This window comes from Emys orbicularis, chromosome 1, assembly GCF_028017835.1.
Source record: "Emys orbicularis isolate rEmyOrb1 chromosome 1, rEmyOrb1.hap1, whole genome shotgun sequence".
Taxonomy (NCBI): Eukaryota; Metazoa; Chordata; order Testudines; family Emydidae; genus Emys; species Emys orbicularis.
In genome coordinates, this window is record NC_088683.1 from 186904107 (window position 1) to 186921181 (window position 17075).

Sequence of the window (17075 nt, forward strand, 5' to 3'; positions counted from 1 at the left end):
GATGGTATGATGAGATTGCCTGCAATGGCTTATGGCTCATCTGTGACTGCTAGGAGCAATTAATGGATGAGGAGGGCTCTGAACTACTGCAGAGAGTTCTTTCCCTGGTGTCTGGCTGGAGGATCTCACCCACATGTTCAGCGTATACTGATTGCCATATTTGGGGTCAGGAAGGAATTTTCCCCCAGGTCAGGTCAGGTTGGCAGAGAGTATGGGTGTTTTCCCCTTCCTCTGCAGCGTGGGGCAAGGGTTACATTCTGATTTGAACTAGAGTAAATGGTGGATTCTCTATTACTTGAAGTCTTGAAATCAAGATTTGAGGACTTCAGTAATTCAGCCAGAGGGTAAGGGCCTGTTAAAGGAGAGGGTGATTGAAGTTCTGTGGATTGCAATGTGCAGAAGGTGAAAGTCAGACTAGATGATCATGATGGTCCCTTCCGGCCTTAAAGTCTGAAACTGTGTCATATTGTGAGGTAAATCCCACAATAAAAATAGCATCACATTTTAATGAAACTAAGGTATATTTGGTCCTAAAGGGATTTGTACTGGTATACCAGACAACATGATGAGACAAAATGTTGTTCAATCTGAGGCTCTTGCATGCATTATTTGTGGTGTCCATTGGTCTAATTTTTGAGCTGCTTCCACTCAAGTAGAGCAAACTCTACCTGGTCTCAAGTAGAGCAAACAGAGTGCTGATCACAATTTCTCTTCCCACATCCCACACAAAGCAAGACTGCAAGAGTAGGTCTGCACTACAGCAGTTAGGAATGGTGGAACAGGAGAGAGGAGCTTCCTTTTAGCAGCCAAGAAGGGAAATAGAAGAGGGGAAAAGATAAGATAGTGTTACTGATGAAGTTACAGAGAGGGACACAAGTCAGGGCACGACATAGTAAAACTTATATGCTGTGTTTTCATCATGTTGTGCATCGATACATGGGATGTAGAGTGCTGCTGAAGTAGATATCGTGACATAATGTCAGGTGTCTGATTGCACTTCGGACCACCTAGTGAAAATCCCTGTTGAAGTTTCTGCCTTCACAAGATCACATGGTAATTACTAATAAAAGTATTCCAGAACAGCAGTGTTGATTTAAAATGTCTGCTCAGTATAGTATGTTTTGTGCAGTCTTCTGAGTCTTTGAGAGGAAATTTTAGGGGTTTTTTTAAATTTATTTTTGTTTTTTTCTCTGAAGAAAAACAGTGTTTTGTCATTGAACTATAGCAGGGGTAGGCAACCTATGGCACGCGTGCCGAAGGCGGAATGCGAGCTGATTTTCAGTGGCACTCACACTGCCCAGGTCCTGGCCACCGGTCCGGGGGGCTCTGCATTTTAATTTAATTTTAAATGAAGCTTCTTAAACATTTTAAAAACCTTATTTACTTTACATACAACAATAGTTTAGTTATATATTATAGACTTAGAGAAAGAGACCTTCTAAAAACGTTAAAATGTATTACTGGCACGCGGAACCTTCAATCAGAGTGAATAAATGAAGACTCGGCACACCACTTCTGAAAGGTTGCCGACCCCTGAACTATAGTGTGCTTTTCAAATGGCATTAATGGTAAAATAGCAAAAATCCAAGTCATAGAAAAAATGCTGCAAATGTATTGCCACATTAGAGCCATGCACTCATAGGCACAAATGGCTTTTTTGTATGTAAACAATGGTGCACAAAGATTTTTTTTGGACTCTGACACTGAGCAAGGAAAAGATCTCCTCATTATGTCAGAGATGAGATTTTGCTGACTCAGAAGCACGTTGACTAGCGCTCCCTATATTTTAGTTTCTGATATTAAATTTGAATGATGAACATCAGTATTGGGCATAAACATAAAAGGAATAAATGGAAAGTTGTTTCACTTCTCAACCCAATTATTTAATACTCCCAGTGGTATTCACATTGTTGCATAGTAGCCTGGGAAAAGAAGCAAACCTGGTGTTGGATATTGCTGCAGAGAGGACTTCAATGGATGGACAAAGAATATGGACAGTTCAGAAATAAGATCTAACAACTTAGCTAGCTCATCTATTTCCCTTTCGGAGGAAGAGAGACAGCAAAATCTGATATCTCCAGAGGGAGATCCTAGTTCAGTCGACACAATAAATCCTTCTGAAAATCACACAGCTACCAAAGTTCCCTGAAAAACTGAATAAAATAAATCAGCTATGTAACAATAGCACCCTTCTACTATGTCAGTCGGGCACTTTTTTTTCCTTTTACAAAGGAAGAAGTGCTCTCTGATTCAAGAAAATGAGAAGAAGAAAGATATTATTGGGGATTACAATATGATAAGCTTCAACAGGTCATTTAGACCATAATGTTTATGTGTGTGTGTGGGGGGGGGGGGGGAGTACCTCAGCTAAATAATTTCCTTCAGCTTTGTATTCCTTTCCCCCTTACCACTGGAAGATGCTATGGTAGAATGGGAATTTTGCAATAAAACTGTACATTATAAAATCTTCCATACAATAAGCTACATCTAGATAGGACACAGTAAATCTTGAAAAGGGGTCTAATTTTAACAGAAGAACCATGTAGGGGAAATTGAGGTGTGAGCGGCATCTTTAAAGCCTTATTTGCTTCTTTATGCTTTCATAGGGTCATCTTAGTTTTGACTTGAGTTGATTCATTTGAGTTTAAGGATAACTTGTCTTCAGAAAAAGAGAAATTTTAAACATTTGTGTTAATAAACAAATATCTATTTGTTTGTTATTTCATTGTTCATTTCAGACACATCGAGATTGTATAAAGGTCTTCAGCAAGATGGCCTCCACTGCAATAGGCTCACATGGTTAAGGCCTTGGAAACTAGAATTTTAGTCAAAATATTTTCTAGCCTGTAAAAAGTATACAGGTAGCTTCCAAGAGAGAAACTGATGTAGAAGAAAAAGAAAAATATTTTGTCACTCCTATGCAATTGCCAAGGAAAGATTATAAAGACCGTACAATAAAAGTAGAAGATTGGATTTTCAAAGCACTCAGTGTTGGTGTAACTCTGTTTCCATTTCAATTAGGAGGAGCTTTATTATTGACTTCAAATAGGAGCAAACTTAGGCCAGCATTAAATGATTCTGAAAATCCCACACAGATACTTTTTCATCCTATTAAGTACTCTAGATACTTCACAAAATCATCAAAGTTGCAAGAGAAGAAGTTGTAAGAAAAACAGAAGTGGAAAGGCCAGAGAAGTTTTATTAAACTGCATAACTGAATTTTTCAGAAAGCACCACATGACTTGCTATCAGATCCTATGAAGAGGCCCAGTTATACAGAAAGTGTTCTGTCCCAGTGAAGTGGTAACATAGAAATTATGAGCTGAAGGTCTAGAGAACCAAGCAAACCAAAAAAAACAATGATTCCTCAGATCAGTCTTTCACTTTATATCAATGATCTAGTATTCTGAGCATAGGCATAATAATATGAGTTCTAATCTGTTAGTATATTGACTTCTTTGTGGTGTTGGGGAAGTCCCTTAACCTCTTTGATTCTGTTTTTCCCATCTATAAAATCAGTCTGTTTATCTATTTTTCTTGGAAGATAAAATATATTTATCATCAGGTATGTATACTATTACTTATGTCACTGAAGGAAACATACAACATAAGAACTGTGCTGGAGTTCCTGAACAAATGCTCAGAAAGATGTTGATTTTGTAGCAAAATGCTGAAATCTATTCTTTCTTCAGGTCATTTTGAACGTCAACTGATGTGGCAAAATTTTATCTTCATATTCTTATACCAGCATCATGTAAATAATTCCTTAGATTTTGTTTACCTTCAATTTCACAGAAAAACTTTGGACAAGCAAGAGCTCTGGGAATATTTGCATAAATTCTAAGAGTTCCCATAGCATTAATAACTAGGGGAATCAGTTTATTTTAAGTATTATTTATTACATGTAAGATGTGTTAGAGACAATTTTTGCCTCCAAGTGCTTATGGTTTAATATTAGATGAGAAGTGATGAATGAAGGCAATAGACTGTAGAAAGGGGAAGAGATAAGGAAGGACAACAGTTACCCAGATCATGCAGTTGCATAGAGTAGACAATCTAATGGTACAAGTAAACGATTTTTGTTGTATAGAAATGAATATTGACTAACATCAGTCATACTCTTAATGGACTCTTGTTCAGAAAAAAAGATAAAGGAATTGTCATATGTAGTCACTCAGTGAACAACATATTTTGCTGCAGTTTCTAACCTTAATAGGTATGTTGGCATGGGCCTTTTGTGATATGATGGAACTGCAAATATTTTTACTGTCAGTGAACAAAATGAATAGGTAAAATACAGACAAAAAACAGTGGTGGCTCAAGACCAGACTAAGTATTGGAAAGTATTTCCAGTGGTATAAGATAGCATTAATAACATTCTAGTAACAGATAATTAGAGAGTTAATAACCAATATTCTAGTCTCTGTTCTATTGAGGGTAAATCCAGAGTAATTTGATTGAAGTCTGCGAACACACACATGCATGTGTAAACACACAAAGAATCACATATAAGATTAACATTCCTCTGGAAAAAATAATTCCGATCAGATGTACTCTTGCTTGATCTACACAAGATGAAGTTATTTCATCTTAATACTGATGTGTCTCTATGTGGCAAATTCTGTTCAATGTATTGTAAGTACTAGATCATTTCCAAAAGACATTTGGTCGGCCTCATTAATACTTATCACAACTTGTGCAATACAAAGGAAAAACACTGTGCCTAGAAATAGAAATAAATATAGAATGCTCCTTTTTTTTTTCTTGTAGGACAGAGGTGGGCAAACTATGGCCTGTGGGCCACATCCGGCCTGCGGGACTGTCCTGCCCGGCCCTTGAGCTCCCGGCCGGGGAGGCTAGCCCCCGGCCCCTCCCCTGCAGCCTCAGCTCGCCATGCCGCCAGCCCCTTATCCCTGCCCCTTATCCAACCCCCCTGTTCCCCACCCCCTTACCATGCTGCTCAGAGCACCAGGACTGGCAGCCGTAAGTAGTACACCATAAGTAGCACATTCCTACGGGGAACAATTTAATACACTACACCCGGCCCTCCATACAGTTTTGGAACCCCAATGTGGCCTTCAGGCCAAAAAGTTTGCCCACCCCTGTTGAAGGAGAATGTCATGTACTTGAAGGAGTAATATACTGTTGCCTTTTAACATGTATCTGTTTATTTTTCTTAGTATAGCCGTTAGTCCCTAGTTCAAGCTGGGAATGATAATTACAGGTAACAGAAGACAGTTGTGATGTACCAAACATATTTTTTTTCCTTTTATCTTTTGCTTGAATGGATAAAATCTCTGACTCAGAAAGCTATAGTTAAAGTTGCCACTTAGCTGCCATTGTAATCCAACATTTTCATTCATTCATATATTTATCAGAACCCTTCTCCCCAAACCCTCCCCCTATTAAAAAACAAAAACAAAAACCTTTGGGGTTTAATCTTGGAACTAAAAATATTATTCTCTTGTTTTTCCTCTTGTTTTGCTTTTGGAGAATTTGCAGTTTTCCCACTGTCTTTCCCAGTGTTGTGGCAACATACTTTCTTTAATAATAAAGAAGTGGGCCTATCCAGAACATAAGTACCCATGTTACTATAATGAATTCTGCATGATGGAGATGGTTCTTCATGGAAAAGGGCAACTGCAATGGGAATGCCATACAGTAGATCCTCAGATACAAACACCAGAGTTACGGACTGACCGGCCATCCGGACACGAAGTGAAATCAGAAGTAACCAGTCAGGCATCAGCAGAGACCAAAAAACCAACAAATACTGTACTGTTCCTGTATTGCATCTTAAAGGGAGGCATATCTGGGCTGCCTGTCCTCACCCCACCCCCACGTGCGGGGCGGCCACTTACAGCAAGACACTAGGGCTGCCAAACCAAGACAGCTGGAGCCAGCAGCAGAGCAGGAGCTGCCCTGGGGTCTGCACCACTTTCACCCCTTCCTCCTCCCTGCCGGGAGGGGGACACGCTGTTTTTGCCACCCCTCTCCCAGCAAAGAGGGGAACATGCTATTTTTTCTCTCACTCTCACCCACACCTAGCCACCCACCCCTCTGATTTCTCTCTCTCACTCACGGTCATTTCAGAGTTACTGACAACCTCCATTCCCGAGGTGTCTGTAACTCTGAGGTTCTACTATATAACTTATGTGCCCGTTTTGTAGCATAACTCACAATGTCTTAGGTGTATTGACAACTGAAATAATTCTATCTACACCTTTTTATATATTCTAAAATTATTGTTTAAGCCACTTATTTTAACTACATTCATTTAATATTGCAAAAGCACCCAGAGATACCACTCCATGCCGAGGCACCATTATTAAATTTAATGATTTGGTCCCTGCTACCAAGAGCTTATGATCTAATGTTCTACGCCTACAAAACCTTATTCATGCACTTACCTTTACCATCATGAATAGACCCATCAATTTTATTATTTCATTGCCTTAAATGTCTTTATTATTGGTGTGCCCTGCACAGTTAGTGCTTGAATAATTAATTGTCAAACACTTTCAATAGTAAAATTCATTGTTTGTAGGATCAGGGCTCTGATGATAAAGGACCTACAATAAGAAGGAAAGAAGGACAATATTTACAACTCTTTTATATCTTAAATCTTTAATTTTTTTTTTAAAAAAAGGAAAGAAGAGTCATCTTTTCTCTGTCTGTCAACACTAACCATCATTAATTTGCTGATTTATTATACTTTTAGTCACAGGTGCCGGCTCCCTCCTTTCCCTGGGGGTGCTCAAACCCTGCTCAGCCCCAGGCCCTGACCCCACTCCACCCCTTTCCCCAAGGTCCCACCCTTGTCCTGCCTCTTCCTGCCCAGTTCCACCCCCTCACCCGAGCGTGCCCTGTCCCCACTGCTCCCCCACCCCTCAGTGCCTCCTGCATGCCATGGAACAGCTGATGGCAGCAGGCGAGAAACGCTGAGAGGGAGGAGGAAGAGTTGATTGGCAGGGCCATTGGCAGGTGGGAGGCGATGAGGCGGAGGGGGAAGCTGATCCACAGGGCTAAGCACCCACTAATTTTTTTCTGTGGGTGCTCCAGCTGGCACCTATGCTTGTAGTAGCAGAAATAAGTCTTGTTTAGGGATTTCTCTTTTTGATCAACATTTTGTGTAGATCAAGCAAGAGTACATCTGATCGGAATTATTTTTTCCAGAGGAATGTTAATCTTATATGTGATTCTTTGTGTGTTTACACATGCATGTGTGTGTTCGCATGTGTACATATATGTATATACACACATATATGTGTATACACACTTCAGAGTATCTTATGTTATGTAATAATCTGAAAATTCATCCACACCCTATTTTTTTGCCTTTCATTTTGTTTATTTTCTTAGTCGCAGAAATGACTAATTACAGCATTATTAGAGAGGCCAGCAGATAAGCTATTGGTAATCATTCGCTGCAGGGGAAAAGGAAAATAGAACACGAACTTAAGAGAAAGGGACTAAGCCCAAAACCTCTTTTTTATTTATTTCTTTAGTTAGTTAGTTAGTTTTTGTGTTTTTCCCCAAGGAGAAGTTTCAGCAAGCAATGTGAACTAAAAGGCCCTTCTGGCCAATTTCCAGGCGACATTGTGTGGTAAAGGCAAAGAAGCCATATGTACTACATCTGAGCATCTATGATAGTGCTGGACGTAACCCTTGTTAACTGCAAATAATGGAATGTTGTATAGGTGCTGAGTCCATCCAGATGCTAGAAAGGGAATACAGTCTGGTTACATTGGTCTTCATTATCTTCATTTTCTGTCCTGTTTCGTCACACAAATGTCCAAGAGTTAAATCCAGTAGCTAGGATTTGTATCCGGCTACATCCCTTTTCAGTGTTTGTATGTCAGCTACACTGACCCTGAGTTTTCCTGTCAATGCCCTGACCTTTCCCTTTAGTTCCTTAGTAAGATCTTATTTGCTGATGCATAAGCGAGGGAGGAATTAGGAGTGTCTCATTCAAAGTCAGCCTGTTTTTGTAATAATTTATTTTTGAAGAGGTGTAACTCCTATTGTTAATTATGTAAATATTAATAGCAGCCAGCATTGTACAAGACACACACAAAGGGGGGGGGGGGGAGAAGAAAATCCCCATCCTGAAGAGATTGAAAGTAAACAATAAGACAAATCTCATAGAGAGACTTAAGGGAAAAAAGAGTTAACTCAGATTGATTTTTCTTAAATTACCCTCCTCACTACTTCTGCGTTATGTTGATGGGACGGAGAGCATATCCAGGAGTTAGCTTTTGTGAATGTCATGGAAGAAATGTATTTAAAAGGGATTTGAATGAGAAAATGTCAGTAAGCCTAATGCACTGGAATTTGTCAGCTAGTTTCATGAGTAGGGGAGACGTGTGGTTGAACGTACAGAGGTGAGAGAGGAAGTAGGACAGATCAGAGGATTGAAGTTGGCACTGTTATGAAAGCAGAACAAAGGAACATGATAAAACATGAAATCTGAGATTTTGTCTGGGATGGGGATGTAGTAACATTGTATTGTTTAAATTGAGCTGAAGAAGCTTAAAGATTTGGTTAATGGTCTGGATGTGTGGGGAAAACAGAGTGAAAATTGACCCCAACATTGTAAGCCTAAAGCAAGATGGTGGGATTGTCAATTGCAGGACAGAATAGTGAAAGTGGATAGAGCTGAAAATAAAAATAAAAAAATGAAGTGGTAAGTTTTGGTCATGTTAACTGGCGCTGTTGGCAAGTCTTCTGAAATGAACAATCTGATAGGGGGGACTGAAGCGAGGGAAATTATCATCAGGAAAATTCCCAATCCTGTTGAAACTGTACATAACCTTCAGACATTAGTATAAACAAACACATTTTTTTCAGCTAGCCCACTATTTGTTACAAGTGAAAGCAAATAGGGTCTTTCTTAATAGTCACAGAGTGCCCACACTGCTTGAGCTCTTATGAGATTACTGGAAAATCTTTGATTCTATGCACAACAGTGAGAATCAGTCAGATGTTTCCCTTCTTGTCTGCTGGAAACAGTTTTTACCAGAGTTGTTTTTTAGCATTTTAGCAGCAATTTCCAGGAATGTGGTATCTAATGTGTTGGCTAGAAGGGTGATCTGATTTAGTTAGCAGCCTGATGCAATGTCTAAGAACTTCCTGACCAACTTTGCCTTCAAGGAGGAGAAATTGTTTTGGTGAAGATGTCATCACGATTCACAAAAGTGATGCAGGAATTTAAAAAAAAAAAAAAATCCAGCAATGCAAGAATAAAACAGAAGCATCAACATTTTGTCACTTGCAGTGGAAGGGGAGAACTGTTTTAATGTCGGTTGTGAGTGGTTTAGTTAGGAAGAAATATTGTGTGTGATTGTGTATAAATATGTAATTATTCCAGACATCTCTCATTAAAATTAACTTATTTTCTTCTTCATAACTCAGCCTTTCACAACAAAAGGGGGGAAAAAAACAAACCCTTTTCTTCTTCCATTGCAGGTGACAAAATTATAATTTCATGAATTCATGCCTAGCTAGTGTTTGTTTCTCAGTGTCTTCCAGATACTTGATAAGAAGATGGCAAATTTCAAGATATTCTCCATAGGTATCATTTTTATATTTAGATTTCCACAGGTGACAAGGTACCATAATTTATTAAACTATCTATTAATAGAAATATTTGGGGAGATTTCCATTCAGTAGCTATCACTATTGTATCAGCTTTTTTTTTTTTAAAGGGGGGGGGGCAGAAGAGTTTGTCCGCCAGTGCCTCATTTTACTCAGTAATTGCTAAACCCGAGTGTCAATATCCATGAAATAATATTAATCTGTAAATTCATTTCACCCTGGGGCAAAATCACTGTGGCTAGTTGCCAATATCATCATGTCCCCATGAAGATACATTTGAATTGGGTAATTTTTAGGGCTGTCAAGTGATTTAAAAAAACTAATTGCGATGAATCGCTCTGTTAAACAACAATAGAATACCATTTATTTTAAATATTTTTGGATGTTTAGTACATTTTCAAATATATTAATTTAAATTACAACTCAGAATACAAAGTGTACAGTGCTCACTTTATATTTATTTTTATTACAAATATTTGCACTGTAGAAAATAAAAAAATTGCATTTTTCAATTCCTCATACAAGTACTGTAGTGCAATCTCTTTATCATGAAAGTTGAACTTACAAATGTAGAATTATGTAAAAAAAATCCGCATTAAAAAATAAAACAATGTACAACTTTAGAGCCTACAAGTCCACACAGTCCTACTTCTTGGTCAGCCAACCACTCAGACAAACAACGTTGGTTACAATTTGCAGGAGATAATGCTACCTGCTTCTTATTTACAATGGCACCTGAAAGTGAGAACAGGCGTTCGTATGGCACTGTTGTAGCTGGCGTTGCAGGATATTTACATGCCAGATGCGCTAAATATTCATATGTCCCTTCATGCTTCAACCACTGTTCCAGAGGACATGCATCCATGCTGATGACGGGTTCTGCTTGATAACGATCCAAAGCAGTGCGGACCGAAGTATGTTCATTTTCATCATCTGAGTCAGATGCCACCAGTAAAAGGTTAATTTTCTTTTTTGGTGGTTTGGGTTCTGTAGTTTCCACATAGTGTTGCTCTTTTATGACTTCTAAAAGCATGTTCCACACCTCGTCCCTCTCAGATTTTGGATGGCACTTCAGATTCTTAAACCTTGGGTCGAGTGCTGTAGCTATTTTTAGAAATCTCATATTGGTACCTTTTTTGTGTTTTGTCAAATCTGCTGTGAAAGTTTTCTTAAAATGAACATGTTCTGGGTCATCATCCGAGACTGCTATAAATATGAAATGTATGCAGAATGCAGGTAAAACGGAGCAGGAGACATACAGTTCTCCCCCCAAGGAGTACAGTCACAAATTTAATTGACACATTATTTTTTTAACAAGCATCATCAGCATGGAAGCATGTTCTCTGGAATGGTGGCTGGAGCATGAAGGGGCATACAAATGTTTAGCATATCTGGCATGTAAATAGCTTGCAACTCTGGCTACAAAAGTGTCATGCAAACACCTGTTCTCACTTTCAAGTGGCATTGTAAATAAGAAGCAGGAAGCAGTATCTCCCGTCAATGTAAACAAACTTGTTTGTCTTCGTGATTGGCAGAATAAGAAGTAGGACTGAGTGGACTTGTAGGCTCTAAAGTTTTACACTGTTTTGTTTTTGAGTGCAGCTATGTAACCAAAAAAAAATCTGCATTTGTAAGTTACACTTTCACGGTAAAGAGATTACACTTCAGTACTTGTATGAGGTGAATTGAAAAATACTATTTCTTTTGTTGATCATTTTTACAGAGCATATATTTGTAATAAAAAATAATAATATAAAGTGAGCACTGTGCACTTTGTATTTTATGTTGTAGTTGAAATCAATATTGAAAATGTAGAAAAAAATCCAAAAATATTTAATAAATTTTAGTTGATATTCTATTGTTATAAGTGTGATTAATTGCAATTAATTTTTTTAATCAGGATTAATTTTTTGAGTTAATCGCATGAGTTAACTGCAATTAATTGACAGCCCTAGTAATTTTTTAAACGTAAATATCAGACTTAGTATAACAAACACTCATTATAGACACTGATGTTATCTAATTGGATGAGGAAAATTGAACTTATCTGGACATGAAGTACAGGACCTGATTGTGTCGTTCCAAAATATTTGGATCTACTCCCTTTCTGCACAGATGAGTCTTTGCAAATATTGCCCTTGAACTCTCAAGTTTTTCACTTACTGAAAAAAGGAACACATCTTTTTAGAATAGCTTTGGTAGGTTGAAGAACTGGATAAAGTTTTGGGTATGTCGCTACTTTTGTTGACAGTGAGCAATGAATTATGTACTGTTTTAATATTTTATATGTGTTCAGGGACAACGAGATTGACACACTATAAATCTAACAAAATAAATTATCAGGAAGGTAGCTGAAACACCATAGCTGCATTTATTTAAGAGAAAATTATATAAAATGTTAGTGGGGACGATGTACTGGGATTGCTGGCAACATGTAGTCTTACCAACGACCTCTAACAGAGACCTGGGTCGCTATGAAGACATCCTCTGTTCATTTTGGGAAACTTCTAATGCTTGTCCCTTTATTTGCCCAGATAGTCTCAGTAAGAAGAGAGTTATCAGGAGAGCCAACCTTTTTATTAAGCTATTGAGGAATTCCCAGGTAACATTTATCACTCCTTCCATGTCCCCAGAGAGTAAGAGCAACCAAACATTCTCAAAGTGGTTTCCAGTATTAAACAGGAACTTGGAAGGAGTTCATTCCTGGATAAATAATACATGGCTGTTCTTTCAAGTATTGGTGTGCAGCTGTTGTTTTGGCCCCTGATCCTCCCCTAGTGTAAACGGGCATAGTTCCATTGACTTCAGTGGAGCTGCATCAATTTATACCACTGGAAAGTCTTTGTAGCCCCTGAGTGGCACTTATCTTCATCACAGTAGATATAATTTCTTATAGTTTTCCACGGCTTGGATTTTAAAATCTTCCCTGGCAGAGCATTATGAAAATGTGTAAGATCCAGCAGCGTGATATTTATTACAATAGCGTGATTGGCCTCCTTTTACTGGTCAGTGGTGTTAATCTATAATTTGTATTCATATAGAGGAGTCTAGATTGTTAGAATAAATGTTTTCTTCTGCCCCTCTCCATGTCTCATGTTTTCCTTAACTACCTAAATGACCATTTTTTCTAAAAAAAACAACAACCCCAAAACAAATAAACATTGTCAAAAATTGAAGTCCACGATTTATGTAAAATAATGCAGGGAAGACACAGCTGAAATGTGTTCTTTTGCCACTAAATTCAGTATTTTTGTGTCTGCTCACTGAGTGTGAGAGAGAATTTTAAAGTAGCAATTTCAGATAAAGTTTCATTTTGCAGGAACCATTTGCTATGTAGTGCTAACAATTCAGAGTGTGTGCGAAATTTGGTTGTGCAGCTAGATATGATGGAACGTGATATGATGGGTTGTCAACCTAGTATTTTGCCTGGTATGCTATCATATTTAGGGTTGGAGAAGAAAGCATCGGTTTAATAAAGAAAAGATTTGAGTGTGTGTATATGCCCTTAAGTGTCAGTGTTTTTTGCCTGTGCTAAATTCAGCTCCCAAGCTGCCTTGTCATTTTTACACTTGACTCAACTTGTTTCCTTTGCATTTGTTAAAGCATTTCTCTCTTGGTTGAGTTTTTGATTTCTCACCTTTTGGAGAATGAAAAGACTTGATATACGTACATTACTATTTAAGGTTGTTCTAAAATGCATTGTTTACCACCAGAATATTATAGTTTGATTTTCTGTGTCTGTGTTCAGGGATGTACATGTTCAAAGAAGCTGAACATTGTGCCTTGAATTCTGATAAGCATATAAAGTATTAGACAGAAAATCGGTGGTGCAAATGCAGCCCCAAATCATAGTAAACTAGCTTCAGTTGCAATCCCTGTGCTGTATGTGTGCAACTTATTGAGATGGGCTTCTTTCTTGCTTGTCACTGCTCACTGAAACAAACAGGAAAATATTGACCTGTTCTGACCACACTTGAATGTTAAAGAAAGCCAGGTCATATTTGTTTTATTTGGGAAGAGAAAATCTACAGAATATTAAAACAATTTGAAAATTATATGTAACAGGCAGATAACAATATGGGCCACTTATCTAGACTCTTCTAAATTAGTATTATACTAAATAGTATGTGCTTGAGTCTCCACTCACTTATACCAAGGTAAATCATGAGTAACTCAATTGACTTAGTGTAAAATTGGTGTAAAAATAATCAGGTTGTATATAATATTTAGGTATGTTTAAATTCCATGGAAGAGATTCTAAAACTATATAAACTAGATTTTTGTTTTTGTAATTTCATCTGACAAAGTTAAATAGCACGTTGTCATAGCAACTTTTTCCTCTAAATAATAATACACAGCAAAACATGCTATTCTCTGCAAAGATGTTGCTGTATTACTTTGTCAGCATTTTTCTAATCACTAAAAACATCTTTTAAACCTATTTCAAAAATTACTTTCACTTTGAGACCAAACGTAAGTAATTTTTTCCTTCCTGTAATATTTTTTTCATTTATTTCACAGAGTAGTAGTTTATGCAACTGTAGTTACCAAGTACTGGAAAACAAATTTGGAAAACAAAAAGAAATTTGATTATTATGCAGTTGCTACCAACAAAATATACTGTAATTGTGAATGACTATGGTGTCTTACATGTAGTGTCTGTACCGTGTGTTGACTACATTTCAACTCTAGACCATCCCTGGCATCTGGAGCAAAATGTTTTGAGGTTCTTTGCTTGGTAGATCATTTGAATGCCAATTATTATTACTTATTTATTTTGTTATGTGGGATGTGCAAGTCTAATTAAATGATATTTAGTGCATGGGAAAAAATTGCAAATTTGCCCTTTTCCTATTCTCTGTACCTCACGTAAGGTAAAAGTCTGAAATGTTACTTCTGAACCCTAGCTAAGCTATACTCTGAGGTCACGGGCTCAGCCACTTGAGATGCTAGCCTAACCAGTCTGTCTTTGACACATGTTAAGAAACACTAAGAAAATGTCTGTGCTCTAGACTGCCATAAGCAAGAAAATATTCAAATCTTAGAATTTCACTGTTACCCAGTAATCCAAGCTTTTCCTAGTAAGATTGCAAGATGAGTCAGTTCTGCCAGGTCTCAAAAAGTGCACTCTCTCAGACCTAGTAATAATTTGAAATTTGATTAAACAAAGACATTTGAAAAAATATGAGCCCTGTCTCTCGCATCCTCATTGATACTGGAAAATATTGCTCTTCACCAGATGCCTTGATGCTGCTTATGAATCATAGGAACATCCCCAAGATATAATCACTTTTTGATATGTCAAGGCAGAATCTGCACACAAATCGAATGTAATCTTCAGCTTTAACTTGGCACTTCTCCCTCAACCCTTTCCCCATTGCAGTCACCTTGGTTCCTCATTCTTTCCCCTTCACTCCTATTTCCTCATTCTTTGCCTGTACTGAGGTTCTTGAAATACATGTGTCTTTAGCAGGTTCTCTATACAAAAGATTTTTCTTCCTCCCATATAGTCTGAGCCTAAAATATGAGTCAGTACTATCAATAACTAGAATAAGGCCATGCTAGATGAAATTTTATTTTCAAATCATATTGTTCTCATTCTGTGTGGGTAAAAGTGTACTAGATAGCAAAAACATGAGGATATGGGTGTAATTGAGCATTGCTGTTCAGTAAATTAATTTTGGATCTCATCCTCTGTATGTGTTGGGGGAAAAATGATTTTTCCCCTCTGTCATAAAAATACAAAGCGCTGGGAATGCTACCAACTTGAGGCTCTAAAAACTAGTGAGAACGGAAACTCTCATACTGCAGCGCTTGTAGCAATCCTTGCTCCCAAGGGAGCAAGGTGATCAGGTTTTCTGAAGGAGGTCATATTCTGTTCTTCCAATTAGACAATATACTATAGGGCTTCAATGAAAGTGCTCAGAATAGACTCTACAAAACATACTTCAGCAAAACACATACGCCAACAATGTTCCTTTAACTGTTATATTGTACTCATTGTGTTAATAAAGGAAAATACTAGTAAAGAAATAATTCCTTTTTGCACAATTGAATATCAACAATGTGCAAAATTATGCTACATGTGCTGATTTTTTTTTCTTTAGTGTTACTTCTGATTATAGGTTCACCCCGACAGATGAGAAGTGTTTCCTTTAACCTGAAGTTGAAAGTTGCATAAACAGAACCAAACTAATTAATTGTGAGAGCATGCCACTTTGGAAAACTAGGTGGATGTTCATAAATAAACAACCCTTCATACAATATACGCTGTACTTCACACTGGAGATTTTCAAATCCACAAATGAGTGTTAGGCATACAACTCCCATTGATTTTTGACTGTTGACTCCCATTGACAGTCATGATGATTATTTAGGATTTTCATTGTCACTTTTCATAATCATTGCTTCTTAATGATTATTAATATTGTCACTAGAATGCCGAAAGAATGAAGGTTCAGCATTTTTTAACCATTGTTTGGACTCTGGTCTGAAGGCTCCATTCATTTTTGGGAGTGTTCCCTTGAGTCTTTCAAATACCATCTCTCCATATGGAAACCGAAAAATACAGCAGATGCAGCCCTCAAAGAAATTATATTTTAGTGTTTCAACTAAAGTTTGGAGGACCACACTGATCTGAGAATAGCTTAAAGTCTGAGCGTGAGAGAGAGGAAACAGAGATTTGTTTGCCCCCAAGCTAATAAGACATAAGGTAAGAAAGCATTTAATGTCTCAGTAGCAAAACTTTTGAACTTGCTGCCGACTGTGATAAGAACTGAAACATACGCTGTTACATTTAAATATGATTTAATCTGCAATAAAGGTATTACTCTGAGTGATAGTATGGCATTTTGTGATAGTGATCAGATTGTAGTTCACTCTGTTGTGTGTGTATATGTTGTGCTCATGTGGGGTTTTTTTTTGTCTTTGTTATAAGTATTGAAAATTCCAGCTTAGTTAACTACTGTAAATAGTGAATTTGAACTGTTAACCAGTTAACTGCTATTTTTTCCCTAATAGCTCTGGGATGATTTTATATAGTAAATGGTTGGGGAAGGAGGGGACACTACATTGGCAGAACTGTCTATTTTTCACTACCTTCATTCTTGGAAATGACTGAACCATTTTCTCCATAATATTCCAAGAAAATTCAGCCTGAGACAGGCACCTGGAATGGAAAATTTCACCCAGAAAGGTTAGTCTGGCAATAAATTATAAGCAATTTACAACAGGGGCTCTTAATGGAAAGTGTTAGGCAACCTTAATGAAGGGCTTTGTTTCCTGCCCTTCCTATAGTTTCAGAAGACATCCTCAATAGTGACATTCCATTTCTAAACCCACTCCCCTTACATGAACTGTCTGACTATAATCAGTGGGGCTACTCATGTGAGTAAGAGAATCTGGATTTGGCTTTATAGGTATTTGTCAGAAAAATGGGATTTTCCTTCTGTCTATGGACTATTGTGTAGATTAAAGTG

The 17075-nt window shown here is 37.6% G+C and overlaps 1 protein-coding gene across 1 annotated transcript in view; it reads left to right on the forward strand.

Moving 5' to 3' along the window:
- The window catches only part of ROBO1 (roundabout guidance receptor 1), a gene marked incomplete at its 5' end in the record, with an annotated part of 534368 nt that overhangs the window by 241492 nt on the left and 275801 nt on the right, over positions 1-17075 (forward strand). The gene's annotated exons all lie outside the window — the stretch shown is intronic.